This window comes from Zootoca vivipara, chromosome Z, assembly GCF_963506605.1.
Source record: "Zootoca vivipara chromosome Z, rZooViv1.1, whole genome shotgun sequence".
In the NCBI taxonomy this organism is placed as follows: domain Eukaryota; kingdom Metazoa; phylum Chordata; class Lepidosauria; order Squamata; family Lacertidae; genus Zootoca; species Zootoca vivipara.
The window spans coordinates 550,579-578,271 of record NC_083294.1 but is presented as its reverse complement, the minus strand read 5'-3'; the positions used below and the strand labels follow the sequence as shown (position 1 = coordinate 578,271).

Genomic DNA, 27,693 nt, shown 5'->3' with positions numbered 1-27,693 from the left:
CAGAGGTTGCATGGCTATCGGTCAGGTCCTCTTGAGCCGAGATTCCTGCATTGCAGGGGGCTGGACTAGATGACCCCTGGTAGTGCCTTCCAATTCTACCGTTCTATGATCCCATGACTCTGGGCTTAATGGACTTACTGGGGATGCTGGTGTGAATATCTATGTGGATTACTTTCCTTAATTAACGATGTGGCAAGAAAGCCCCCGCTGTATCTCTGCTGAGTGAGGCTCTGGACTCCTGCGCCCAAAGTCCTCCCTCGATGGCACCACCGATTTCAAAAGGAATATACACATCAGGTGAGGGTGGAAGAGAAGGGAGCATATAGCTCAGTGTTAGAGCATCTGCTTTGGCGTGCAGAAGGTCCCAGGTTCAAAGGCATCTGGGAATGCCTCCTGCCTGAAACCCTGGAGAGACGCTGCCAGTCAGTGTGGGCAGTACTGACCTAGAGGGAGCAATGATCTGACTTGGTATAAGGCAGCATCCTGTGATCCTATGGGGGAAAGAGCACAGAAACTTGTAGAGTTGGAAGGGCCCCCAAGGGTTGTCTAGTCCAGGGGTCAGCAAACTAAGGCCCGCAGGCCGGATCAGGCCCAATAGCCTTCAGGATCCAGCCTGTGGACTGTCCGTGGATCGGTGTAGGGATTCTGTTCATTCGGGCTGCACCTTTTCCCTTTTTTGCGCCATTCCATTCCATTCCCTTCCTCCCTCCCACACACTGCGGTGGCGCCCTCCTCCCTCCCTCCTCCTGGCTCCTCCCTGCCCTGCCTAGAGGAGGAAGGGGGCTGGGCTGAGCGCCATTTTAAGCAGCCCCTTCCCTGGAGCCAGCCCTTTTGCGCTGCTTTTCTTCCCTCCTCCTCTGCCACCCTGGTGCTCCTGTGGGCCCTGGAGCAAAGCGGACAAGCTCACTCTGCCTACCCACGAGAAGAAACGGTGGTGGTGGGTGGGGGGGGTGGTAGCCCCCTGGGAAGGTAACTGCAGTGGGTGGGGGTGGGGAGGAGGACCACTTGCCCCCCTCGCCTCTTCTTCCAGCTTCCCCCCTCCCAGTGCCGCTTCTCCAGCCCACCACAAGGTCTGTAGGACAGTGGACCGGCCCACGGCTAAAAAATTTTGCCGGCCCCTGGTCTAGTCCAATTCCCTGCAATGCAAAAATCACATCTGACCAAATCACTGACAGAGAGAGCACAAACACAAAATATTTAGGGACAGGGGTAGAGGAGAATTTCTTCCATCATCCTTTCTGTCCACCCCCCACCCCACGCAAAAAAAGCCTTTTGATCAGGTGCAGGACACAAACCAAACTGGGCTGTTTTTCATAGCTGCACTTAAGCAGAATTACTCTAGTAAATGCCACTAGCTGGGATTTACCTGCAGGCAATAAAACAAGGATAAATTGAATAAGAGGCTGAAGTTTGGTTGGGAGAAAGAGCCCCATAAATTTACATGGGAAAGTTATCTTCTGTAATAAAGTTACTCTCTGTTTTAAAACATGGATATGTATGGATCGAGTTTTTAATGCTCCCCCAAACACTTAAGTCTTTCCACTGGGAACCTGATGTGTTAACATGGCCCACCCAAAATTTATGGTTGAGCCCCACAGTTCATCTTTTTAAGGGTCCTATTATAGACAGTGTTCTTTGCCTAACTACAGGGGATTATTGATTCCAGGGATCAAATGGGCATCTCCTCCCTGCTTTAGATTCTGCAGCAAACTTGGGGTTAGGAAACTAACATTGGAAAGACTCATAACAGGCTACCTGATCAGGGTAGCAGCTCTCCGACAGGGTCTGATGGTCAAGCCAGTGCTGGTGGATGATGATGATGATGATTAATTATTAATCGCCTTCTAAACCACAGTAGCAAGGCAATTTGCACATAAAGAAATACCTTTTAAACAAGGCTAAGCTCTAGAACTTGTTGACATTCAATGAAGCTGAATGCTGGAAGATTCAGGACAGAATTGTTGTTGTTTAGTTTGTTTAGTCATGTCCGACTCTTCGTGACCTCATGGACGAGCACGCCAGGACAGAATAGTGCATAGTTAAACTAGGGAACTCCCTCCTGCAGGAGGCAATGATTACCACCAACCAAGTGGAGGGTTTGACAAAATAATGGAGAAGAGGGCTATTGGTGGTTAATAGCCACGGTGTCTCTGTTCTGCTTCCATAGTTGGAGGAAACAGTGCTTCCAAATATTAGTTGCAGGAAACTACAAGAAGGGAGGATCAGTATCCTGCTCTTCTTTCTCCACCCGCTCTGTCTCCACCTCTCCCCCCCTAAAACTGCATAATGTCTACAGAGCCTTGGGGGGGGGGGGGAAGGTGCTGAGTGCATGAGGACTCCAACTCCACCTTAATTTCCCAGAAGCATGACATTTGCAAATTTCATGCAATTTTTTTCTGCTGAGCTCCTGTCTGCTCAGACCTCCAGAGCTGGAGGTACTCTGCATAACTTTTGTGTTCTGCATAACACCCTGCCCCTACCCTCTCCTCCTCCTGCTCCTGTTCCTCCAGTGTCTCGCACCTGCCTTTGGATAGACTCCTCTTCAAGGTCTCTCCATCATTCTCTGTTGTTGTGTCTTGCATCCACATAATAAGCCCTGCTGTTGGTTTTAGTTCTTCCATCCATCACGTAGGTGGTCACCCCCTTGGCTTTTTGAGACTGTAGGGTCTCAACGCCAGCACTGCTTTTTTCCAGGCATGTCCAACAGGTAGATCATGATCTACCGGTAGATCACTGGATGTCTGTGATAGATCACTGGTAGAGCTCAACAACTTTGACCCAAAAAGGGGGTAGATCACTGCCAGTTTTTAACTCTGAATAGATCGCAGTCTCTTGGGAGTTGACCACCACTGCAAAGTTTATTCCATTGATCCAAGTAATCTCTTGCTACATCCGCTGCATATGTCGACATTAACTTTGCAGCCTTTTCTACTAACATCCATAACTTTTGATCTTTGTCATATCCAATTATTTGTTTGTTCTAACTTTTAATGATTTCCCCTAGCACTGCAGGTTCTTTGGCATGTTGTGCTGTTCTTAAGATGCTCTTAACCTGCCCCTATCATAACTAACAAAATCAGGAGGGGAAATGGACCATTTTATTTTTTAAAAGTTGATTAAATTAGGCATTGTGAGAGTAATTTGGTAAGTGTGCTTAATTTATAGAGGCTGGATAATTAGCACACATGTTATCTAGGTGCAAAGTTTTGGTTTGTTTTTTTAAAACAATAGTGCTCTCTTTCTCTGCTCTGGACCTACTGAATTTTCCTGATCATCATCAGGTGCTGTGGAAAGGCATCTGTTAGGGAACACTTCGATATGGCAATACATTCTGTTTGTAGACTTTTTAAAGACTTTACAGGTTTCCTTTCTCTGGACCCCCACTGGTTTGTGTGAAAATGGGGGGAGGGTGGGGAAGGTTTAAGGTAGGCTAATGAATTTGTGGGTGCTTCCTTTTGACACCATCAACTATAACATCCTTCTGGACCATCTAGAACAGGCATCCCCAAACTTTGGTCCTCCAGATGTTTTGGACTACAATTCCATCTTCCCCGACCACTGGTCCTGTTAGCTAGGGATCATGGGAGTTGTAGGCCAAAACATCTGGAGGGCCACAGTTTGGGGATGCCTGATCTAGAGGGGCTGAGAGCTGGGGGCACTGTTATACAGTGGTTCCGCTCCTTCCTCATGGGCCACGTTCAGAAAGTGGTGGTGGGGAATGAGTGTTCAGACCCCTGGGCTCTCACTTGTAGGGTGTTCTGTCCTCTCCCCCATGCTTTTCAACATCTACATGCAGCCACTGGGAGAGAACATCAGGGGGTTTGGGCTGCATATTCAGCAGTATGCTGATAATACCCAGCTCTACCCCTCTTTCAAATCAGAACCAGTGAAGGCGGCAAAGGTCCTGTGTGAGTGTCTGGAGGCAGTTGGAGGATGGAGGTGGTGGCTAACAGGTTGAGGTGGAATCCTGACAAGACAGAAGTACTGCTTGTGGGGGACAGGAGGCGGGCAGGTGTGGAGAACTCCCTGGTCCTGAATGGGATAACTGTGCCCCTGAAGGACCAGGTGCGCAGCCCTAGGAGTCATTTTGGACTCACAGCTGTCCATGGAGGCACAGGTTAATTCTGTGTCCAGGGCGGCTGCCTACCAGCTCCATCTGGTACGCAGGCTGAGACCCTACCTTCCTGCGGACTGCCTCGTCAGAGTGGTGCATGCTCTGGTTATCTCCCGCTTGGACTACTGCAATGCGCTCTACGTGGGGCTACCTTTGAAGGTGACCCAGAAACTACAACTAACCCAGAATGCGGCAGCTAGACTGGTGACTGGGAGCGGCTGCTGAGACCACATAACACCAGTCTTGAAAGACCTACATTGGCTCCCAGTATGTTTCCAAGTACAATTCAAAGTGTTGGTCCTGACCTTTAAAGCCCTAAACGGCCTCTGTCCTGTATACCTGAAGGAGCGTCTCCACCCCCATCATTCAGCCCGGACACTGAGGTCCAGTACCGAGGGCCTTCTGGCGGTTCCCTCATTGCAAGAAGTGAGGTTACAGGGAACCAGGCAGAGGGCCTTCTCAGTAGTGGCACCTGCCCTGTGGAATAGCCTCCCACAAGATGTCAAAGAGAAAAACAACTACCAGACTTTTAGAAGACAACTGAAGACAGCCCTGTTTAGGGAAGCTTTTAATGTTTAATAGAATATTTTATTTTAATATTTTGTTGGAAGCCGCCCAGAGTGGGCAGGGTATAAATAATAAATTATTATTATTATTATTATTATTATTATTATTATTATTATTATTATTATTCCTAATTGGCATGGGCTTTTGTAGCACTGAAGTGGCAATCCTATATAAGTTTACTTGGGAGACAGCCCTATGGGCCCAGTGAGTAAACATGCAAAGGCTTGCTCTGCGAGGATCAAGTACCACCGTTGTAACACAAGCTACAAGACAACCTTGCCAATAAGCAACAAAAGTTAATAACCTGCGCTTAATATGTTTATTATTCTCTTTTATTTTTACTTGGCTTTTCTCAAGAGGCTGTTGAAATTGTTTGACTTTGTGGTGACACATATTACCTGCAATTTAGATTGATGCTTGCATTTTTATTCCACTTGATTTAAAAAAATGTTGTTTTGATTTTGTCCTGTTGCTTGTTAGTTTTCTGTCATGGGACTAGGGCACCATACAGAGATTTCAATCTGGTAAGGTAAAGGTAAAGATACTCCTGACCATTAGGTCTAGTCGCAAATGACTCTGGGGTTGCAGCGCTCATCTCGCTCTATAGGCTGAGGGAGCTGGCGTTTGTCCGCAGACAGCTTCCAGGTCATGTGGCCAGCATGACTAAGCCGCTTCTGGTGAACCAGAGCAGTGCACAGAAACACCATTTACCTTCCCGCCGGAGTGGTACCTATTTATCTACTTGCACTTGGACGTGCTTTCGAACTGCTAGGTTGGCAGGAGCTGGGACCAAGCAACAGGAGCTCACCCCGTCACGGGGATTCGAACCGCCGACCTTCTGATTGGCAAGCCCTAGGCTTAGTGTTTTAGACCACAGCGCCACCCACGTCTCCTTCAATCTGGTAGAAACATATTAATTCAATTTCCCCAAATACACAAAGATCTATCGCAAATTTGTGGGGGGGGGTCTCCCTAAAAAGGGCTCATTGGCCAGGAGCACCCCCAAAAAAAACAACCATGTGCTTCTTAGGTGACCAAATTCCTCTTAAAAATCTGAAACACTGAAAAAGAACATCAGACATGTCATGTGCCCAACCCTCTGGCTGGTAAAAGCAGTACTTGGACATGAAAACTCATTGATATCCAGGTGTATTCAACCCTGGCTCCACCTGGAGGACTAGTAGCTTAGATGAGTTTCAAGCATCTGCTGCCCCAGAATTCCATTTAACGTGAACATGGTGAATGCCCCCCCTTTACAAAACCCTTCACTAAATAAAAAGCTGAAGATTCTAGTCTGCAAGAACCTCTTGGGATTAGCAAAGCAACTTGTTTGCCCTCCTGTTCTCTCTGCATTCAAAGCCTGTTGGTGCTTCCAACCTTTCTTTGTGGATCCGTCTTTCCTGTCCTCTCTTCACTCTTCACTTCTCCCATTGCTAACTGCATTCAGTTTCAAGCAGATGTTGTAGGTTAACATGTGTCTGTATTTTTTGGAAGTCAAAGTCATGCATTTAAAAAGATCTGTTTCATGCAAACTCTCAGTGACCTTGGGGGGGGGGAGTATAGATTTCTTTTTTTTTTCTTAAAGAGGGGAGTGGGAATCTAAAGTTTCTCCACTTGAAAGGGGCGACCTGGGCCTTTGACTGATTCATCTGCCTCTCTCTCTCTCTAGCACTGTCATTAAAGAGTCATTCCTTGCTTTTAAGTGTGTGTTTCCGAGGGAGGGGCAGAATTCAAATTTCATTTCAATATATGGAGAAGATGCCTCTTCTCTTCTCTAAAGTGCAGGGTGTCTGAATTTCTGATAACTCCTCATGGAGCAGGATCCAGGAGGCATCTGCTGCTTTTGAAAAAGATCACATTGAATGGGAGGTGTAGACGTGCTCCTTTAGCAAAGCAGGTGTGGAGGTGAAGGGATTAACCCTGCCAGGTTCAAAAGCAGAGACACCCCTAGAGGATGGAGAGACCTTGGCAGCAAGCTGCTCTCAGCCTGCGGAAAGGGAGAGGGGGCAACTCAAATATTAGGGCTCCTCCTGGATTTTGGAGCCTCAGATTGCAAACCATCCTGTTTCTAAACTGGAATGGAGAAACCCACCATTAAGAATCCTAGAATTGTCTGTCCACCTGCAATTCCCAGCAACTTGTATTTAGAAGCAGGGGTGTGTGTGTGTGTGTGTGTGTGTCTGTCTGTCTGTCTGTCTGTCTGTCTGTCTGTGTGTGTGTGTATGTGTGTGTAAACAAATATAGGATTATGATTGTGGATATTCCATCATGGCATAGCGAAATAACTCAAATTCCCTCTCTGTCTTTTGCCTTTCAAGCGGTGACCGTGATTCAGTGGAGAGTGGGTGGCTCTTTTTGGAGGGTTTAGAAAACTTTTATTTATGCTTGCTGTTTGCACATTATGCCACCTTCCCTCCAAGGAAGCTCAAATGAGCATGCACGGCCTCCTCTCCCCATTAATATCTTCACAACAATCCTGCAAGGTAGGTAAAGCTAAGAGAGAATATAACTGGATCAATATTTCCCAGTGCGCTTAATAGTTGAGCAAAGGTTTGGATCAGGGATAGGCCCCCTCCATATGCAGTTGGACTCACAGCGCCTGTAAACTCCCTCCCACAGGAAGCAGAAATGGCCACCAGCTTGGAGGGCTTTAGAAGACGATCAGGCAAATACATGGGGGGGGGGTAATCAAAGGCTACTGGCCATGATGGCTCTGCTGTGCCTCCACAGTCGGAGGCAGAAAATGCTTTGAATACAAATACGCTGGCATCATCCAGCAGGCTCTGCTTATGGTCTCATGACTCCAGCTGCCACCAGTTGCCAGAGACTGTGTGAGTTGAGGGTCCACCCAGGTGGTGGTGAGATTACCTAGTCATGTTTGGCCATCACCAACCTAGTGGAACACTAAGGGGCCCAGGGGCCACTGAAGGTGAAAAAGACTCCGAAAGGTGGTATCACTGGATCCAGCTCATCAATTTTGTTGAAGTTGTTAAACTACATAGTTTTAAGTGGATCTTGAATAAAATGTGCAATTAATTGTTTTGAATTTTTTCAGCCTGAGTAAGTCTTGCAACTGGGACGCGGGTGGCACTGTGGGTTAAACCACAGAGCCTAGGGTTTGGCGATCAGAAGGTCAGCAGTTCGAATCCCTGCGACAGGGTGAGCTCCCGTTGCTCGGTCTCAGCTCCTGCCAACCTAGCAGCTCGAAAGCATGTCAAAGTGCAAGTCGATAAATAGGTACCGCTCCGGCGGGAAGGTAAACAGTGTTTCCGTGTGCTATACTGGTTCGCCAGAAGCAGCTTTGTCATGCTGGCCACATGATCCGGAAGCTGTATGCTGGCTCCCTCAGCCAATAATGCGAGATGAGCGCCACAACCCCAGAGTCGTCCGAGACTGGACCTGATGGTCAGGGGTCCCTTTACCTTTTAAGTCTTGCAAACTGCTATTCTGAATAATGCTTTTCATAGGGCAGGCTAGGGGGCATCAGGGGTGAGTTTGTGGACCCACGGGGGCTGGGAAAAGTTTGGGAAAGCACTGGCTTAGATGTTGTAGCCAAAAGAGTTGCTCCTCCCCAGTCCTTTTCTTTCTTTTACCAACCAGATAATTTTAAATCAGGGGTCAGCAAACTTTTTCAGCAGGGGGCCGGTCCAATGTCCTTCAGACCTTGTGGGGGGCTATATTTTGGGGGGGGGGAATGAATGAATTCCTATGTCCCACAAATAACCCAGAGATGCATTTTAAATAAAAGGACACAATCTACTCATGTAAAAACATGCTGATTCCCAGACCGTCCACGGGCCGGATTTAGAAGGCGATTGGGCCGCATCCTGCCCCCGGGACTTAGTTTGGGGACCCCTGTGTTAAGTTCTTACCCCAGACTACTATTTGTACAGAAGGGGATAAGCAGTTTAAATGAAAAACAAAAAACGTTTTGTACTGTAATGTGAGTGGAATCTCCTATTTTCATTACAAACAAACAAAATGTGCATGATAAAGACTGATTCCTTTTAGTGCCTTTTCAGGATAGTGGCTTTTAAAAAAGGCAACCCAATGGAGGGCAGTGAGAGAGATTCCCCCCCCTTGTTTTTATTTCCCTTGCTGTGATGTGGGTTTTCTGTCATCGTGACAAGTGTAAGGAAAAATGGCTTGCAGTCTGGAATTACGACGAAGATAATGCCTTGATCCGACTGTCAGAGAGAGAGAGATTAATTCTCCCGAGCAGAAGCCGGCTGTGTGTTACAGAGACTTCACACCTGTGGGAAGGATGGAACACATCCAGGGTTGGGGCATGAGATTTTTATGGCACAGCAAGCTGTGGCAGAGAGATGTGCTCTGCTTCATTTCCCAATGTGAAGGCTTCACACATCAGAGAGGCAGCGGCGGTGCAGTGGTTAGAGTGTTGGACTAGGACCTGGGAGACACCGGGGTTCAAATCCCCATCTGGCCACATGAAGCTGACTGGGTGTGACCTTAGAGCCACTCGCTGCCTCTCCACCTCACTGGGTTGTTGTGGGGATTGAATGGGGGGGCGCTTTCAAGGGACTGGAAAACTCTAAATGTATACCTGTTTGCGATCTGGATCTCCCAGCTCTGTAACTTGATATTAATGGGCAAACTAACAGCCCATTGCCTGGGAAGGTTGAACAAGGTTCATAGCAGCCTCTGAGGACACGATATGGAATGATAACTTTGTTTAAAAAACGAAAGTTCATTACATCACATTAGATATAAAAGTTGTGTTTAAACCCCCCACCTTTTTCTCCAATGAGCTCAAGGTGGCAATACACACACACTGGCGGAGGAATGGGAGTGTGGAGGGAGTGGACCGCCCCCGGCACCACTATTCTGGGAGGGTGCCATCGCGGTGCCCCCCCCAGACACGTGCCATGCTCCCATGCCAGGTGCCACGCCTCCACAGGCGGCGCATCACACCCCCAGAATGTGTGCCACCCCCTGCGGGCAGCGCACCGTGCCCTCATGGGCAGCGTATCATGCCCCCGGGTTGCATGCCATGCCCACGCCTGCTCTCCGTCCCCTGTAGCGAAGCATGCAGCTTCACCACTGTACACACACACACACGGTAGCCAGCGTGCTGTGAGTTCCTGGCTTGCTTGCCTCTGGGCTCCTCCTGAACTCAGGGAAAGCCTGCAGTTACGTGGTAGTCTCTCCTCCACTCCCTGGAGTTACTGCCATGAACCATCGCTGCTGTTGTGCTTCTTTGTAGGAGGAGCAGAAACTGGAATCAAGCCGGGGGTTGTCAGAAGAGGGGTGGGTGGGTGAAATGGGGCTGGTGCAGCAGCATTGAGGAGGGGTGTGCTGCCAGGGGTGTGTGTGGCAGATCCCACCCTGCAAGGAGTGTGTGGCAGCAAGATTTGACCTCTGTATGCAGTTTTATGCAGACTTTCCCCCAAACGTTGCTGAAGAATCTGCATCATGAAATCTGTAGAAGTGTGAATTTTGAATGCTGTTTGCTTTGCATTAAAATGTGAACTTTAGGAGACTTAAGAACAGAAGAAAATCCTGCCGCACCCCCCACCCCCATCTAGTCCAGCATCCTGTTCTTGCAGTGCGCCAAGCAGATGCCGCTGTGGGAATCCCACAAGCACAACCTGGGCACACAAGACCCCACTCTGCTCTTTGTGGCTTCCAGCACTGCTGTATCTGACTGTGGAGGCAGAACACAACCCTCATGCCTGGTAGTCACTGATAGCTTTATCTTCCATGGATACAGCCATGGTCGCCTCCTGTGGGAGAGAGTTCCATAGTTTAGTTATGCACTGTGTGAATAAGGACTTTCTTTTACGTGTCCTGTATCTCTGAACATTCAGCTTCATTGGGTCACAGACCTATGGCACAGATATGTCTCTGGCTAAGAGAAGGTGGAGGGTGGCTTAGATTTCACCCGTGCCCTCCTGTAAGAAAAGTTGCACAGAAGGGCAAATTGCTGAGGAGAAACCTAGTAAGGGCCCCTGCATCCTGGGACAGCAGCCTGCCACACCTGCTTCTGTCCAGAATTGCCCCAGAATTTCTGCTCTGCTCTGAGAAAATTGCACGTTTGGAGATGTCCCTTGGCAAAGCTTCCTCCTTTTGGGTGCTGTATTTAGCCTGAGTGGAAGGGGCGAATCTTCCACATCACACTGACCACAGCCAGGCCTTGTAATTTCCACCCTTGCATGGAAATTTAGGGCTGCTCCTTCCTTGGAGATGAAGCTGAACTGATTTAGCAATTTGCACAAATCTGGATTCCTTCTTCAAGGGCTGCCCAGGGCATGAGCCCAGGACAGCCTGTTCTTTGGACAGATGGCAAATCTTGGGCAAGCTCTGTTTGATGTATTGCCTCTAGAACCTGTTATGAAAAGAGCGCCAGATTTTGACAAGTGGAAGCCCGGACCTCTGGACATGTGCAAAGTGTCTTCTGCCAAAGCCCCATAGGGGAAACATAGAGTGAGACACAATTTAAACTGGTGCCTTCCTAGTCCATGCATTGGCTGCAACCCTAAGCCCAGTTACCCGGCCACACTGAATTCAATGGAACTTACTGTACTTCACTGAGTGGACGTGGTTAGGATTGCATTGTTAGTTACTACATTACACCTGTATTCACAACTGAGCCAGTGTTGGTGTAGTGGTTAAGAGCGGTAGACTTGTAATCTGGGGAACTGGGTTCGCGTCTCCGCTCCTCCACATGCAGCTGCTGGGTGACCTTGGGCTAGTCACACTTCTCTGAAGTCTCTCAGCCTTGCTCACCTCACAGAGTGTTTGTTGTGGGGGAGGAAGGGAAAGGGGAATGTGAGCCGCTTTGAGACTCCTTCGGGTAGTGATAAAACGGGATATCAAATCCAAACTCTTCTTCTTCTTCTTCTTCTTCTTCTTCTTCTTCTTCTTCTTCTTCTTCTTCTTCTTCTCCTTCTCCTTCTCCTTCTCCTTCTTCTCCTTCTTCTCCTTCTTCTCCTTCTTCTCCTTCTTCTCCTTCTTCTTCCGATATCCACACTGGTGGTTTTGAGTGGGGTTTGTGAAAATACTATCTCATGTTTAAACTCAGTCTCCCAAGTGGGGAGAGGATCCAGGCCTTAGTTTCCTTGGCATGAAGACTGTTTACTCAGGTTTTGGTTTCCTTAGTATGAAGATCAGTAGATACTGAGGGATCTTTAGGATATATAGTTTTATTTACACACCTGTAAAACCTGAGCCTAGGCTATGGGGAGGGTGTTCACACCACCAGCACCCCAGCAGAGCTTGCTTCTCCGTTAGGTTTTCAGCGGAGCCCCAAGTCACAGCTTTGGGGTCCAGCAAAGAGAAGCCATGCTTCTGTCTCCCCAGCTTCCAGCATCAGCCAATGCTGGACATCCCTCAATGTTCCCTCAATGTTCTCCCTCCTAAGATGAGGTGGCATCCAGCTCCGTTGAGGTGGGAAAAAGCCTACCCAACTTATCTTGCCACTTTGGACGTGTGGCAGGAGGGTACTTAACTGGCAATCCAAGGCCATTCCCTTAACAAAGGAACTGGTTTGGCTGGTTTCCTCATATAGATTATACCCCACATAAACAGGATCACAGATTTGGAAGGGACCCGTGGATACCATCCAGACTGAACCCCCCCCCATCAAACCTATAACAATACCTTTGCATGGTATAGACATGAAAACTGTTTTGGATGCCTTGGCAGAAAGATAAAGGTAATAAGTGCAATCCGTGTGGTGAGAGCCAGTGTGGTATAGTGGTTAAGAGCGGTAGACTCGTAATCTGGGGAACCGGGTTCGTGTCTCCGCTCCTCCACATGCAGCTGCTGGGTGACCTTGGGCTAGTCACACTTCTCTGAAGTCTCTCAGCCCCACCTACCGGGTACCTCACAGGGTGTCTGTTGTGGGGGAGGAAGGGAAAGGAGAATGTTAGCCGCTTTGAGACTCCTTCGGGTAGTGATAAAGTGGGGTATCAAATCCAAACTCTTCTTCTTCTTCATCAATCAATAATAAATTTCATTCAACCTATTGTCATCCCTACTCTATGAAGCCATCTATGTTTGAATATCTCTGTGTGCATGTGTGTGTGTTTTAGTTTAGAGAAAAGACAATTAAGAGGCAACATGATAGAAAGTTATTAAATTATGTGAAGGGTGGAGAAAGTGGATAGAGAAATGTTTTTCTCCCTCTCTCATAACACTCGTGGACATTAAATGAAACAAATGTTGGAAGATTCAGGACAGTTAAGGTCCTTCACCATACAGTTAAACTCTGGAACTCCCTTCCACAGGAGGTAGTGGCGGCCACCAACTTGAACGCCTTTAAAATAGGATGGGATAGATTCGTGGAGAAGAGGGCTGTCTATGACTCCTACGGTAGCCACCGTGGCTATGCTCTGTCTCCCCAGTCAGAGAGAGCAGTGCCTGAATGCCAGTGGCTGGAAGGCACAGGAGGAGAGATGTGCTCTTGGGTCCCGCTTGTGGCTTTTCCACTGGGGCATCTGGTTGCCCACCATGAGAAGAGGATGCTGGATTAGATGGGGCCATTGGCCTGATCCAGCAGGCTCTTCCTATGTTCTTATATGTGGGGTGGCGTTTGCAGGCTGCTTTCTCTGGCCATTGACATTTGGCAGGGAAGCGGGCTTTTGCAGCAGCTTTAGCTCCGGCGGATGGCTTTTGCTCATGCCTTTTACACCGGTCCCTGCAGATCAGCACCTGAATTATTCAGAGCACACACTGCTAGTACTACCCGCAGTGTGATGGAAAGCGCACAGAGCTCAAGGCCAACCATTGGGGGGGGGCGGCACACTGCTGCCTGTAGCTTTCCACAGCCCCTTCTGCTTTCACCTATATTGGGTAGACAATTCGTTGCACAAGCCCTGCTTCCCAAAGGCTGTTGGAGCTTTCAAGCCACCTCTTCCTATCTCCAAAAAGCCTCCTCCTTGTGGGGTGTAACTGCCGGAGGCTTATGGCCCCATCTGCTTATTTACAGACTTGGGGCTGCCACCCCTGCTTGTGATGCTACCTCTGCCTGCCCACTTACCCCCCAACAACCCCTCCCCTCCTCCTTGCCAACCCTCCCCACTTCCATTACAGCTTACCCAACCCCCAGCCCCACCCCTCACATCTCCTTCAAGCTCCCACCATGTCCTCGCAGCTCCTCTGTGTCTTTCCACCCCTACTTAATTCAAATCACTCTTTCAAAACCTGCCTTCTCTCTTCCACCCCATCCCCTGAGTTCATGCAACCTCTTTTGGGAGGTTTTAAATCTTGTGAAACAAATAAACAAGCACAAATCCAGGATTGAGATGCGGTACTACAGATTCTCCAATGGGGGCTGCATGATGACAGCCTTACATATTTATGTACATAGGAAGGTACAGCAGCCAAGCAGATGGGGGCAGGCAGAGGGCCAGTCCTTTTAAAGCTGCATCACTTCCTCAAAACAAAAAACAAACAAAGCCCCAGTCCTTAGGCAATCTCCCTCCACTAATTTTAAGATCACCCCTGCAATGCACTCTAGACCAAGGGTAGCCAATTTGGTGTCCTCCATATGCTGCTGGACTACAATAACCATCATCCATAACCACTGGCCATGCTAATGGGGGCTGATAGGAACTGTAGTCCACACAACACCTGGAAGGCACTGTACTGGTCCTCCCTGATCTAGATGGGATAAAACAGCTTCCTGTGTTCCTCAACCTTGGGAATTGGGAAGGGATTGTGCAGAGAGTAGTGCCTTTGAGCATGTACAAAGAGTTCCCCCCCTTCCCCTGAACTAGTAACTCATTCCTCTGGAATTAAAGGAAATTACGGTATATCCTATACAGTATAAATCTACATACAGTAAGCTGTGTCCTTTGTAGCCAGGAGTGTCTTTAACCAGCTACAGCTGCTCCTGGACAGGCATTTGGTAACCTCGAGGCTGCACTGGCGCAATGCGCTCTGTGTGGGGCTGCCCTTGGGTCTGGCTCTGAGGCTCCAGGAACTGCAGAGTGCAGTGGCCAGGATGCTGGTGGGGTCACCTGGCCGACAGGATGTGACCCCCTTGTTCAGGCATCTGCACTGGCTGCCCATCTGCTACTGAGCCAGGGTCAAGGCCCTCGTATTCATTTACAAAGCCCTGAACCCTTTTATACAGTATCGCAGCTTGATCACTCAGATCATCATCAGCAGGAGCATTGCTGGTCGTTACCTCAGTTGGTGAGGCTAATTTGACGACAACAAGAAACCGAGCCTTTGGTGTCCATCAGCCCAGCCCAGTGGAACACTCTGCCACAACAACAACAACAACAACAACAACAACAACAACATATTTATATCCCACCCATCCGGCTGGGTTTCCCCAGCCACTCTGGGTGGCTCCCAACAGAATATTAAAAACACGATAAAGCATCAAACATTAAAAACTTCCCTAAACAGGGCTGCCTTCTTAAAGTCTTCTAAAAGTCAGTTACCTGTTTATTTCCTTGACATCTGGTGGGAGGGCGTTCCACAGGGTGGGTGCACTTTTGGTTTGGCCTGCACCTCTTGTTTTAGTTAGAAGATATGCCCGGTGTGTGTGTGTGTGTGCATCTGATTGTGAGCACATTATCAAGTGGTTGTAAGGCAGGGGTCAGCAAACTTTTTCAACAGGGGGCCGGTCCACTGTCCCTCAGACCTTGTGGGAGGCCGGACTATATTTTGGGGGGGAAATGAACGAATTCCTATGCCCTACAAATAACCCAGAGATGCATTTTAAATAAAAGGACACATTCTACTCATGTAAAAACATGCTGATTCCCAGACCGTCCGCAGGCGAGATTTAGAAGGCAATTGGGCCGCATCCGGCCCCCGGGCCTTAGTTTGGGGATCCCTGTTGTAAGGTTTTGTTTTCTGGCTTTCCTCACACAATACAGAAAATCTGTGAATGCTTCATCCAAACATCTGTCTCCATCCCCGCCCACCTTTTCATTCATCTTTTGCCTCTCCACAATGAGATCCAAGGAGCTCCTGAAGCTGCAAAATGAATGGAGGGCACGTCCCTTTGATTTAAAGGCTTTGCTTATGAAGTAGGGAGGCATGGGGTGGGGAGAATGGAGACCCAGACCCCTCAACCAGTGGAAAAATTATCCCTTGCTCTGAAACTGAGAGGCTCTCTCGAGACCAGGCACAAGATGCAACCTATAATCAGGGCTTGGATGGTGACTAATCTCCATCCACTCTGAAAATGTCCAATTATTAACAGATGAGGATGATAATACGGTGGGGGGGTTAGTGTTGATTTGGTTTGTTTTATTTTAAAAGGTTATCCGGCTGCAATACACAGACAGCCTTTGACTGTTCCCTTAATTTTCAAAATAAAACAACATGTGCTCTCTTGTCTGCATCCCTTTTGACTGCAGCAAGGGGGAAGGGGCCTCATTGACGTGAAATAATTCTAGACAGTTGCAAAAGACCTGTGTGAGCTCGACTGCCTTCTGTCTTCCTCATGAATTATTTTGGGGACTTGGGATGACCTGGAAGGGTGTAGTCAGTTTGTGGGGAAGGCTAATGGAATGGGCCCTCCTCTCCTTTCCACCCACCAACCCATTCCCTAACCTTTCAGTTTTTCTGTTTTGCTATATGCAGGAGTCCACCAGGAGTGTGGGGGGGGGGGGAGAGAGAGATTTGGTTAAGGACACAGCTAAATGCCAGCCTTCTTTATCTTGTTGGCATCCAACTGTCTCAAGAAACAATGGAGTGTGCCTCTGGGAGTGAAGCCAAACTGCCATGTTAGCAGCAACGAAGTGACCTACCAGGGGCACAAGTCTGGACAGCGTGTCTGGAGGTCCTGGGCTGCCCAGACAACAAGACTCTCCTTTTGGCCACACTGATGTGGTGCAAAGGAAAGCAGAGCAAGACGTCTGGCACCAGCTTGGCTGCAGGAGTTGCCAGAAGGAGGCATACAAACAAGGTGCCATTTTAGACACTCTGCTCCATATTTGTGTAGGGTTTAATCCTTAGCCTTTTCTTCTCCCAAATATGTCCTGCAAGGCAGTCGGAGGTTGAGGACCAGAGTTTCCCTTCTCCTAGATGGGCTCCCTTCCCAGGTGGACGAGCTCCATCTACCTGTCTCCAAATTTTGCGATGAGGCTGAAGAAGGGCATGCAACAGAGCAAGTGAGGTGTGTAGCCTGGAAAGATTTCGCAGGGGCCAGCAAGATAGAGATTCCCCACTGCTGGTTTCGGGGGGGGGGGGGGGAACACCAAATGTGAGGTATATGATACAGAGAAACAACTGCTACCTTCCCTCCTGGGCTCTTAGCAGCCTCTCATTATCATTTCACGCAGGTTAGTGCCTCACACAGCGCCACAAAACAACAACTCACTGCTTGCTGCCTGAGCACCTTATCACAAGGTTTAAAGCTGGGCCTGCTTCCCAAGAGCTCTTCTCCCCCGCCTCAATTGTTTTTGTTGAAGCAAGGTGTGCAGCGCAGCCGGTGCCAGGAGCTGCCTCCCAGAGGAACACTCCGTGTACCAGCAGAAACTATTCTCTGTAAACTCTTCATTTCCAAGAATACTTTCCAAAGAAAATCTTCTCCACTTCATTTCAGCAGGTGCGGTCTGGGGGTGAAGGGTGGGGTGGAGAGGCAGCAAAAGTAGTAAAAGTCTTGAGAAGCCAGAGGGTGCTTCCATAACGGTGAACATTTAAGAATATAAGAACACAGGAAGAGCCCTGAGGCTGGATCAGGCCAATGGTCCATTAAGTCCAGCATCCTGTTCTCACAGTGGCCAGCCAGGTGTCTCAATGGGAAACCCACAAGCAGACCCTGAACATAGAAACCACAGGAGGGGAGGGGGCTCCTAACAGCTAGTATATCTCTGTCAATTTCTGTCTATTGGTGAGGGAGTCCACCTCCACAAACAAAACCCCTTTTTTTAGAAAAATGGGGCGGTGTGTGTGTGTGTTGAAATCCTACCACCGAGGCTGCTGTGTTCTATATCTGGCACTCTCAGCCACTTCACAGATGCCACGATGCTCGCCTCCTCGGTTTTCCTTCCGGCAATCTGCTCTCACCAGTTGCCAATTAATTGCATATTGGTGTCTGCTCTCTTCCAGCAGTCTCGATAAACACAAGGAAGGCAGAATTTGAACAAACTCAGTCCTGACTGCTGCGGGGAGGGGGTATGGGGTCTGTTGGCAGGCAGAATGAAAATCTGCCATTGTCCCGGGCATGTTATCTGCTTGATTTTGAAAGCAGACTTGTGGGAAGGGGCTGGGCAGAAGTGCTTTGCTGTTTCACCCCAGAGATGGCCCAGGATGCTCACCCCCGAGTGTTGCTGTGTTCTTTTTTTTTTTTCTAAAGCGTTCAGGGTGGAAAAAAGCTTTTGTTGCTGAACCGCCCTTCAAGTCAAACACACACACGCGCCAATTCTGTTTGTTTCAGAACATATTTTTGCTATGAAGGACTTCTTCATGCAGCGTGAAAAAATGTTGGAAGATTAAGGACAGATAGAGACCTTCAACATGCAGCATGTAGTTCAACTATGGAACTCACTGCCACAGGAGGTAGTGATGGCCACATACTTGGACAGCTTTAAAAGAGGATTGGAATGTTGGTAGAGCATGAGACTCTTAATCTTGGGGTCATGGGTTCGAGCTCCACATTGGGCAAAAGTAGGTTGGACTAGATGACCCCCATGGTCCTTTCCAACTCCATAGTTCTATGATTATTATAAGCACCTGTAAGCATTGCCCCCCCTCCCTGATTTGCTCTGGCAATACTTGAGTCCCCAAATACTTTCTAACAAGGTCAATGGACAGTGCATGCTATTGGCAATCAACCTCAGACCATCAGATTTAGACAGAGTTTGCCCTGCAGCCTGGAGCTTCAAAGGCAAAGCGTGGAAGCCTCCAAGGAGCCACAGACCTGCCAATCTCTCTGTGCTGGGGAAGAAGGCTAGTTTAAGAGGGGATGCTGTATCATCTGTCTGAAACCCACCCATAAGGACCTGAGAAAGCCACAGCCTCTCTGCTTGGGTGAGGCCTTTTACCATCTCCCCAGCAGTCACATCCCTTCATCGAGAGCTAAAAAAGCCAATGCAATTCTGGGCTGCATCAATAGGAGTATAGCATCTAGATCAAGGGAAGTAATAGTACCACTGTATTCTGCTCTGGTCAGACCTCACTTGGAGTACTGTGTCCGGTTCTGGGCACCACAGTTCAAGAAGGATACTGACAAGCTGGAATGTGTCCAGAAGAGGGCAACCAAAATGGTCAAAGGCCTGGAAACGATGCCTTATAAGGAACGGCTTAGGGAGCTGGGTAGTTTAGCCTGGAGATTAAGGGGTGATATGATAGCCATGTTCAAATATATAAAAGGATGTCATATGTTTTCTGCTGCTCCAGAGAAGCGGACATGGAGCAATGGATTCAAACTACTGTACAAGAAAGAAGATTCCACTTAAACATTAGGAAGAACTTCCTGACAGTAAGGGCTTTTCGGCAGTGGAATTTGCTGCCAAGGAGTGTGGGGGAGTCTCCTTCTTTGGAGGTCTTTAAGCAGAGGCTTGACAGGCATATGTCAAGAATGCTTTGATGGTGTTTCCTGCTTGGCAGGGGGTTGGACTGGATGGCCCTTGTGGTCTCTTCCAACTCTACAATTCTGTGATTCTATGAGAGAACATACTATGTTGCTAAGGTATCCTGCACCCTAAGCTGGGCTTTGGCAGATGTGCCAGCTAGTTTAGATGTGACTTTGCACAGTGGCCTCTGGATAACAAAATCTGTTTGAACTTGGCCCTGTAGACCATCGGCAACCAGGGCGTCTCTAACCATCCCCAGAGCACCTCTCCAGAAACCCTCTCCATCCCGACTTTGCTGTTGCTCAAACCTCTAGTAAAGCAGAAAAAGGCGAGAGTCTTAACCGGTGTGCAATCAGTTCGGCGCGAGGGGAAGCCGCACCGTAGTTCTGAGTATACGCACGATCTGTTCTCTCCTCCTATTTCCCGATTCCCAAAGGAAGGGAAGCGAGAAGGAGGGCGGGCCGGCAGCGCAAGCGAGGGGCCGAGCCGGGCCGGGCCGGGCTCGCCTTTGTCTCCTCCTCCCTTCCCGCGGAACAAGCCAGCGGAGGGAGGGAGGGAGACTGGATTGCGCCCGGGCTGAGTCCGCCTTTGCTGCTGTTGCTGCTGCTGTTGCCAGGTCGAACCCCCGGGAAGATTGGGGCCTGGAACAGAAGGAAGAGGAGTAGCGCCCGCCCCACTCCCCGTCGAGCCAAGGCAGGCTGGCGAGCGATGGTGGCCAGCGCCAGACACTACTGCTCTGTGGGGCTTTCGGCGTGGCGCCTCCTCCTCCTCCGAGGAGACCCGCAAGTGGCGGAGGCGGCAGCTGCTAAGGTAGGGGCGCTGCGACACTGTCGGATATCCAATGAACGCCCGGCTCGTTTGCTCGCGAGTAAGCTCCTCGGAGGTTCTGGTTGCAAGCGCGTTTCAGAGCTTGTAATGGGGAAATGGGGCAGCGGCGGCGACCCTGCGCCTCCTTCCATCGGGAATAAGGCCCAGGGAAGGCGGCGGCAGCGCTGGCTCTGCCCGGCGGCGGCAAGGCGTCCTGGCTGGGAGCAAGCGCTCTTGCGCGCGGGCAAGGGGACCTTGCTCCGGAGTAAGTGGGCGTTGGCGTGCTAGAATCAGGTGCGGCGGGCTTGCTCGGGAGCAACAACCGGTGCAGCGCGGTTGCAGGGGCGGCAGATTTTGTACTCGCTTCCTCCTGAGCGAACACTCCCGCCCCGTGGGATGCGCGGTGTGTGTGTGGGGGGGTGCGCCTACTCCTGAGTAAACGTAGTTCCTGGAGTGGTTGCTTGTGACCTGGCTGGATTTTAGGTTTGATGAGGCCCTAAGCTACTGAAGGTAATGGGGCCCTTTATAGGTCCAGCTGTCCTTTGTCAACAACAAATTGTCGCTGTTTTTTGTGTTGAATATATGCTATCCAACCTAGCAGTTCGAAAGCACGTCAAAATGCAAGTAGATAAATAGGAACCGCTACAGCGGGAAGGTAAATGGCGTTTCCATGTGCTGCTCTGGTTTGCCAGAAGCGGCTTTGTCATGCTGGCCACATGACCTGGAAGCTATACGCCGGCTCCCTCGGCCAATAATACGAGATGAGCGCGCAACCCCAGAGTCGGTCACGACTGGACCTAATGGTCAGGGGTCCCTTTACCTTTACCTTTATATGCTATATGGTAATCGATGGACCTAATAGGTATTTAAAGCCATTTGCACATAACAAAATGCGTATTTTATCAAGTAATTGAACATGTTGAACTGAAATACAATTAAGAAAAAGTATATTAATAGTGAAATGGGGGGCAGGTGTGGGGCCCTAAGTTATAGCTTGTTTAGCTTATATGTAATCCGGCACAGGGTGGGCTCATGGGGGTCACTTTTATTGCCTCACAACAATCCAGTGAGGTAGCTCCCCTCCTCAAATCAGTCCCAGCCCACTACTACCACCTCCCTGTTTGAGCAGTAATAGCATATTTGAATAACTGGACATTTAACACCAGACTTCTCCAATGTGGTTCCCTCCAGATGTTTCAGGCTATGGCTGTGTTCATAGCCTCTTATTTCATTTCCCCTCCATTGTCCTACCTCTCAATTCCTGCATTAAAGCTTGGCTTTCCCTACGACATAGAAGCACCTTTTTGGAAGGCCTGCCTAATGATGTGCAAGTTTAGCTCTCTGGTGGTGCAATGGTTAAAGGGCTTGACTAGGAACTGGGCAGCGGAGGTTCAAGTCCCCACTCAGCCCTGGAGCTCACTGGGTGACCTTGGGCCAGGCACTGCCTTTCAGCCTGACACCCCCCCCCCCAAGTCTTAGAAACTGATATATGAAAGCTATGGCACCTTAAACCCAGGTTATGTGAACAACAACGGAATGTCTAGGCGTCCTTTTTTAATAACAAGAATAATAATAATAATAATAATAATAATAAATTTTTATTTATACCCCGCCCTCCCCAGTCAAAAAGCGGGCTCAGGGCGGCTGACACCAACAGAACTACAATAAAACATAAAAACAATTAATTAAAATACAGATTAAAATACAGTATTAAAATTTAAAATAAAAAAATAAAATTTAATAACAAGAATACTAAGCTTAAAATGTATGAACTGCAGCTAGAATCTTGTTGTTTAGTCATTTAGTCGTGTCCGACTCTTTGTGACCCCATGGACCATAGCACGCCAGGCACTCCTGTCTTGCACTGCCTCCCGCAGTTTGGTCAAACTCATGTTCGCAGCTTCGAGAACACTGTCCAACCATCTTGTCCTCTGACGTCCCCTTCTCCTAGTGCCCTCAATCTTTCCCAACATCAGGGTCTTTTCCAAGGATTCTTCTCTTCTCATGAGGTGGCCAAAGTATTGGAGCCTCAGCTTCACGATCTGTCCTTCCAGTGAGCACTCAGGGCTGATTTCCTTAAGAATGGATAGGTTTGATCTTCTAGCAGTCCATGGGACTCTCAAGAGTCTCCTCCAACACCATAATTCAAAAGCATCAATTCTTCGGCGATCAGCCTTCTTGATGGTCCAGCTCTCACTTCCATACATCACTACTGGGAAAACCATAGCTTTAACTATACGGACCTTTGTAGGTAAGGTGATGTCTCTGCTTTTGAGGATGCTGTCTAGGTTTGTCATTGCTTTTCTCCCAAGAAGCAGGCGTCTTTTAATTTCGTGACTGCTGTCACCATCTGCAGTGATCAAGGAGCCCAAGAATGTAAAATCTCTCACTGCCTCCATTTCTTCCCCTTCCATTTGCCAGGAGGTGATGGGACCTTAACATAAGCTAGAATCTTATGTTCGTTTTTTCACCTTGTCCTCATCTGAAGAATGCCCATCCCCCCACCCCCTAATATACTTAAGAGGCTCTCTTCTCCATTCTTCAGAGAGTGGCTGGAAGTAGGGAGGCAGAAAAAGATCACCCTTTCCTTCCACTCTGCAGGCAAGTCCTGGATTCTCCCTACACCCCATTTCCTTCATATAAATATATCTTTTGAGCACCACAGTTAACACATATTAAAGGCCTATACAACTGATGGTAGAGACACCCACTTGAATGTCCAGTTTGCAAACCTAGGACTTAAGTGTCCTTCAATGATCCCACTCCAAAATTTGTTTTGATTTTGAGCATCACTGTGAGAGTCTGAGGTAGATAACACTTTAACATGCACTACTTAAACCAGTGATGGCCAAACTTGGCCCTCCAGCTGTTTTTGGCCTACAACTCCCATCATCCCTAGCTAACAGGACCAGTGGTCAGGGATGATGGGAATTGTAGTCCCAAAACAGCTGGCGGGCCAGGTTTGGCCATCACTGACTTAAACCATCATAAACTAACTGACTAGTATATTTCAAATTAAAAGCACATTATATATTAAAAGTGTATCAAACAAGGCAACTAAAACCTAAACAAAACATGTTGAGTTGAAAAGAAAAAGGATGTTTTCAGGCCCCCAATCCATGCACATTTTACTTGTGAGGAAGCCCCATTGAACTTGGTTGGGATTTACTTCCGAGTAACAGTGGCAATTTCAATATGAAATCTTAGGCACAGTATTGTACCCAGAGCTCAGAAACCGATCGCATTTATGAAATTCCTTGTCGCAAAACGCACCTAGAACAATGGGAGTTTAGAACACTGCCTACCTCAGAGTTGTTGTGAGGGTTTAAAGATGGGGAGGCAGAGAACCATGTTCACTATCTTGAGCTCTTTGGAAGAAAAGGTGGGATATAAATGCAACAAATAACCAAACAGATTTCTGTATTGTTTGCAAATGGATATTTTTCTGGAAGCAAATAACACAGATATAAATGAGTGATAAACTTGCGCAGTATTCCAGTGGAGTTCAGGAAGTGGCTTTCACATCACATGTAAGCTTCAAATCTAACTTGGAAAATTAACAGGGAAACATCTGGAAAATGGAGGAAACTTCAGTCGTCTGTGACTGGACCTAACGGTCAAGGGTCCCTTTACCTTTACCATGTGAATTCATCTTGTAACTCCCACAGACCCCAGCCAGAATGCAGGTTGAGGAAGCCTGTTCTAGCCATTACACCACACTGCTTATTTTACTTGCACCCAGTGCAAGGAGTTATACGCAGGCTGCTTGGGAGCTCAGGCTGGAATGCAGTTTTGGAAAGAGGAAACAACTTCTCTGTGTTTGAAGCCACTGCAGGTTATTCCACCTGTCTTTGGCCCTCCTCACTCCGTGACTTTCTTTGTAAATTGTCAAATTGGGATTGGCAAGGGTTCAAATCCCCACTTAGCTATGATGCTTAATGGGCGACTTCAGGGTTGCTTGGTGGATAAAACCAGGGAACGAGGAGCATGCATGCTGCCCTGATTTGTTGTTGTTGTTGTTTAGTCGTGTTCGACTCTTTGTGATCCCATGGACCAGAGCATGCCAGGCACTCCTGTCTTGCACTGCCTCCCGCAGTTTGGTCAAACTCATGTTCGTAGCTTCGAGAACACTGTCCAACCATCTCGTCCTCTGTCGCCCCTTCTCCTAGTGCTCTCCATCTTTCCCAACATCAAGGTCTTTCCCAAGGATTCTTCTCTTCTCATTAGGTGGGTGGCCAAAGTATTGGAGCCTCAGCTTCAGGATCTGTCCTTCCAGTGAGCACTCAGGGCTGATTTCCTTCAGAATGGATAGGTTTGATCTTCTTGCAGTCCATGGGACTCTCAAGAGTCTCCTCCAGCACCATAATTCAAAAGCATCAATTCTTCGGCGATCAGCATATCATTTTAGGGGAATGAAATGTAATTTTTGCTAATTTCTTATGTGAAAAGGAGTCCTGGTAGACCACAAACTTGAGTCAACAGTGTGATGCAGCAGCTAAAAAAGTCAATGCAATTCTGGGCCGCATCAATAGGAGTATAGCATCTAGATCAAGGGAAGTAATAGTACCACTGTTTTCTGCTCTGGTCAGACCTCACCTGGAGTACTGTGTCCAGTTCTGGGCACCACAGTTCAAGAAGGATCCTGACAAGCTGGAACGTGTCCAGAAGAGGGCAACCAAAATGGTCAAAGGCTTGGAAACAATGCCTTATGAGGAACGGCTTAGGGAGCTGGATATGTTTAGCCTGGAGAAGAGAAGGTGAAGGGGGGATATGATAGCCATGTTCAAATATATAAATGGATCTCATATAGAGGAGGGTGAAAGACTGTTTTCTGCTGCTCCAGAGAAGCGGACATGGAGCAATGGATTCAAACTTCAAGAAAGAAGATTCCACCTAAACATTAGGAAGAACTTCCTGACAGTAAGAGCTGTTCGGCAGTGGAATTTGCTGCCAAGGAGTGTGGTGGAATCTCCTTCTTTGGAGGTCTTTAAGCAGAGGCTTGACAGCCATCTGTCAGGAATGCTTTGATGGTGTTTCCTGTTTGGCAGGGGGTTGGACTGGATGGCCCTTGGGGTCTCTTCCAACTCTATGACTCTAAGCCTGCAAACTCCATTCAGAAGCTAAGTTTATTGAGCTTGGTACTTTTCGTATTCCAGAAATGAGCAGCTGAGGGATGAGTGGTGTGTGTGTGTGTGTGTGTGTGTGTGTGTGTGTGTGTGCGTGACCCAGGCTATGGGTGGAGTTATGTACACTCTGGTTTAAAAATAGTTTAATAAACTGCAGCCTGGCACTCCATCTTCCAAGACAGGTGAGCAAAAGAAGAGCCTGTTGGACCAGGCCAGTGGTCCATCTAGTTCACACTGGCCAAGCAGATGCCCATTATGGGAAACCAGGGAGCAGAAAATAAGCACAATAGAAATGCTCTCCTCCCCTGTGTAAATCCCTGCACCTGCTATTCAGAAGCCTTGCTGCCTCTGACTGTGGTCGCCTTCCCCAACCCCCATGAATTGTCTCAGTCCCCTTTTAAAACAATCCAAGTTGGTAGCCACCACTGCCTCCTGCAGGAGGGAGTTCCGCAGTTGGACTTTGCACTGCGTGAAGAAGGACTTTCCTTGATCTGTCCTGAAGCTTCCAGCATTCAGCTTCATCGGATGCCCCGGAGTTCTAGCATTACGAAAGAGACAGGGGGACTTTTCTCTGTGCGCTTTCCCCATGTTGTGCATCATTTTATAAACTCCAATCATGTCTCCTCTTATCACCTTTCCTCTCAAGTAAAAGGTCCTAACCACTGCAACCTTTCGCTCTGTCTCCTCGATCATTTTTGGCTGCCCTTTTCTGAAACCTTTCTAGCTCCAGCATATCCTTTCTGACCCCATGACATGCATAAGTGAGGCAGATTTCTATGTTCCTTGTTGTAAGCTGCTTGTTCTGCATCTGAGATTCCACCAGGCTCTGCCCACACACCTAAGCATCAGCTCCTGTTTGTGGTTTCCAACATGAGAGCCTTGGTCAAGGAGTTGGGACGCCCACTTTGCAATCCCCGCTCTGTTCTGAAGCTCAGCAGGGGACACCAGGCCATTCTGTCACTCTTAGCCTAACCTACCTGGCAGAGTAGTTGCACAAATAATTTTGAGGGTGCTGCTGCTGCTGATGTGGGGGACCATGCATACTGCCCCTGGCCGCCTCTGGGGAAATGGGACAGGTTAAAAACCATTTTTCATGGAAATACACCTTTGCAACAATAATGGCTACAGATTTGGTGACTTCAGAGTGATATTCTCAGGAGCAGAAGTGCTACTCTCCGCCCCCCAACCCCCCCCCCCAATCCTTGCATTGCACAAACGTAAAGCTTTGCTGTGTTTTATTTCCCCAGTCATGTTTTTGTTTTTTAAATGAAGAGGTTCGTGGAGTACCTTTTTAGTGGCCTTGCCAGAACTTAGGCCCCAGTGTGAGGTTTTGAGCCGAGCTGGGGTGGGGGTGGGGAGAATACAGATGCCCTCTGCTGAGGTTATGAAGGGGGAAAGAGCTGGACACAGAGACATGGGCTGCTGCCAAGAGATTTACGGCAAACAACGGGGTGGGGAGGTAGGGGTGGGGTGGGTGAGCAGGCGCCAAGGTAATAAAGCAAATGACTTCAGCAGTAGCCTTTAAAAAGACAATTGCCTCATCGCCCAAGTGAGGATGGCGAGGGGCACCTGCCATTAACTCTCTTGGCGGGGCTACGTCACTTGGGCTTTGGGGTTGTCTGGTCGCTGCTGGCAAAAGGCTGGAGTCTTATGGCTGAAGTAGCACCCACCCACCCACCCATATTTGGAGGGAACAGCTCTTTTACAGGCTTCACCGTAACTCCACCTCCCATTGATTTTGGATGCCCCTGCAGAAATCACGCTGCTTTTCTGTGGCTCTAACCAGGGCTGTGTGTAAAGAGCCAGGGTATACTGAGTTGTCCGTGGTTGAGGGTCAGACTAGGGCTTGGGAGACCAGGGTTCAAACCCCGCACAGGGTGACCTTGGGGACCGGTCACTGCCTCTCAGCCTAACCCACCTTGCAAGGTTGTTGTGGGAGAAGGAGGAGGAGCACGTGCTCTACCTTGAGCTCCTTGGAGAAAAAGTTGGTGCATAAATGCAATCAATCAATCAATACTGTAGTCAACCAGCCAGAGGCTTCGTACTACAACTCCCCTGGGCCTGGTCTCTGTAGCAGGGCTGTGGATAGGTAGTGGAGCCCCCCGTTTTTTACTCCAGGCTCTAGATATCTTGCCCTTCTCCTTCTCCTCACCCCTTTTAAAAAGTGAGGACCCCCCCCACACACCTGGTCCTCATTCACCAAGAGGCCAAATTCTGTACATTTATGTGAATTTCTGCCCTGGGCCCAGTCCACAAGTCCTCTTTAAGTGCCTAGCAACATTCCTGTAGTGCAGCCTCTTGGCAGGGGTAATGGCGGTTTTGCCTAAAACTCAGGGAAGGCTGAAGCAGACCTTTAGCCTGATCTGGCTTGTCTCTTCTTACATTCTTTAAAATTAGGAAGGATTTCAGGTAGGGCTTGGCTGGCTCTTGATCCTGAGGATGCACAATGCTGCAGCATGGTTGCTGGCAGGAGCGAGGCCTCGTCAGCACCTGACACCTGCGCTCAGAGATCTGCACTGGTTTCTGACCTGCTTCTGGGCCAGGTTCAAGGGGTATTGCTGTTAGGTCCTGAACA

General features: G+C 48.6%; 1 protein-coding gene across 11 annotated transcripts in view; it reads left to right on the top strand.

Moving 5' to 3' along the window:
• DAB2IP (DAB2 interacting protein) overlaps positions 1–27,693 on the top strand; it is a 328,791-nt gene that overhangs the window by 171,410 nt on the left and 129,688 nt on the right. Inside the window, exon 1 of one of the 11 annotated variants that reach the window (XM_060270261.1) lies at positions 13,741–19,995. The exons of the other annotated variants lie outside the window; for them this stretch is intronic. The gene's annotated coding sequence lies outside the window, so the exon portion shown is untranslated. Of the gene's footprint in view, positions 1–13,740; positions 19,996–27,693 lie in introns of those variants that run through there. 11 annotated transcript variants of the gene reach the window in all.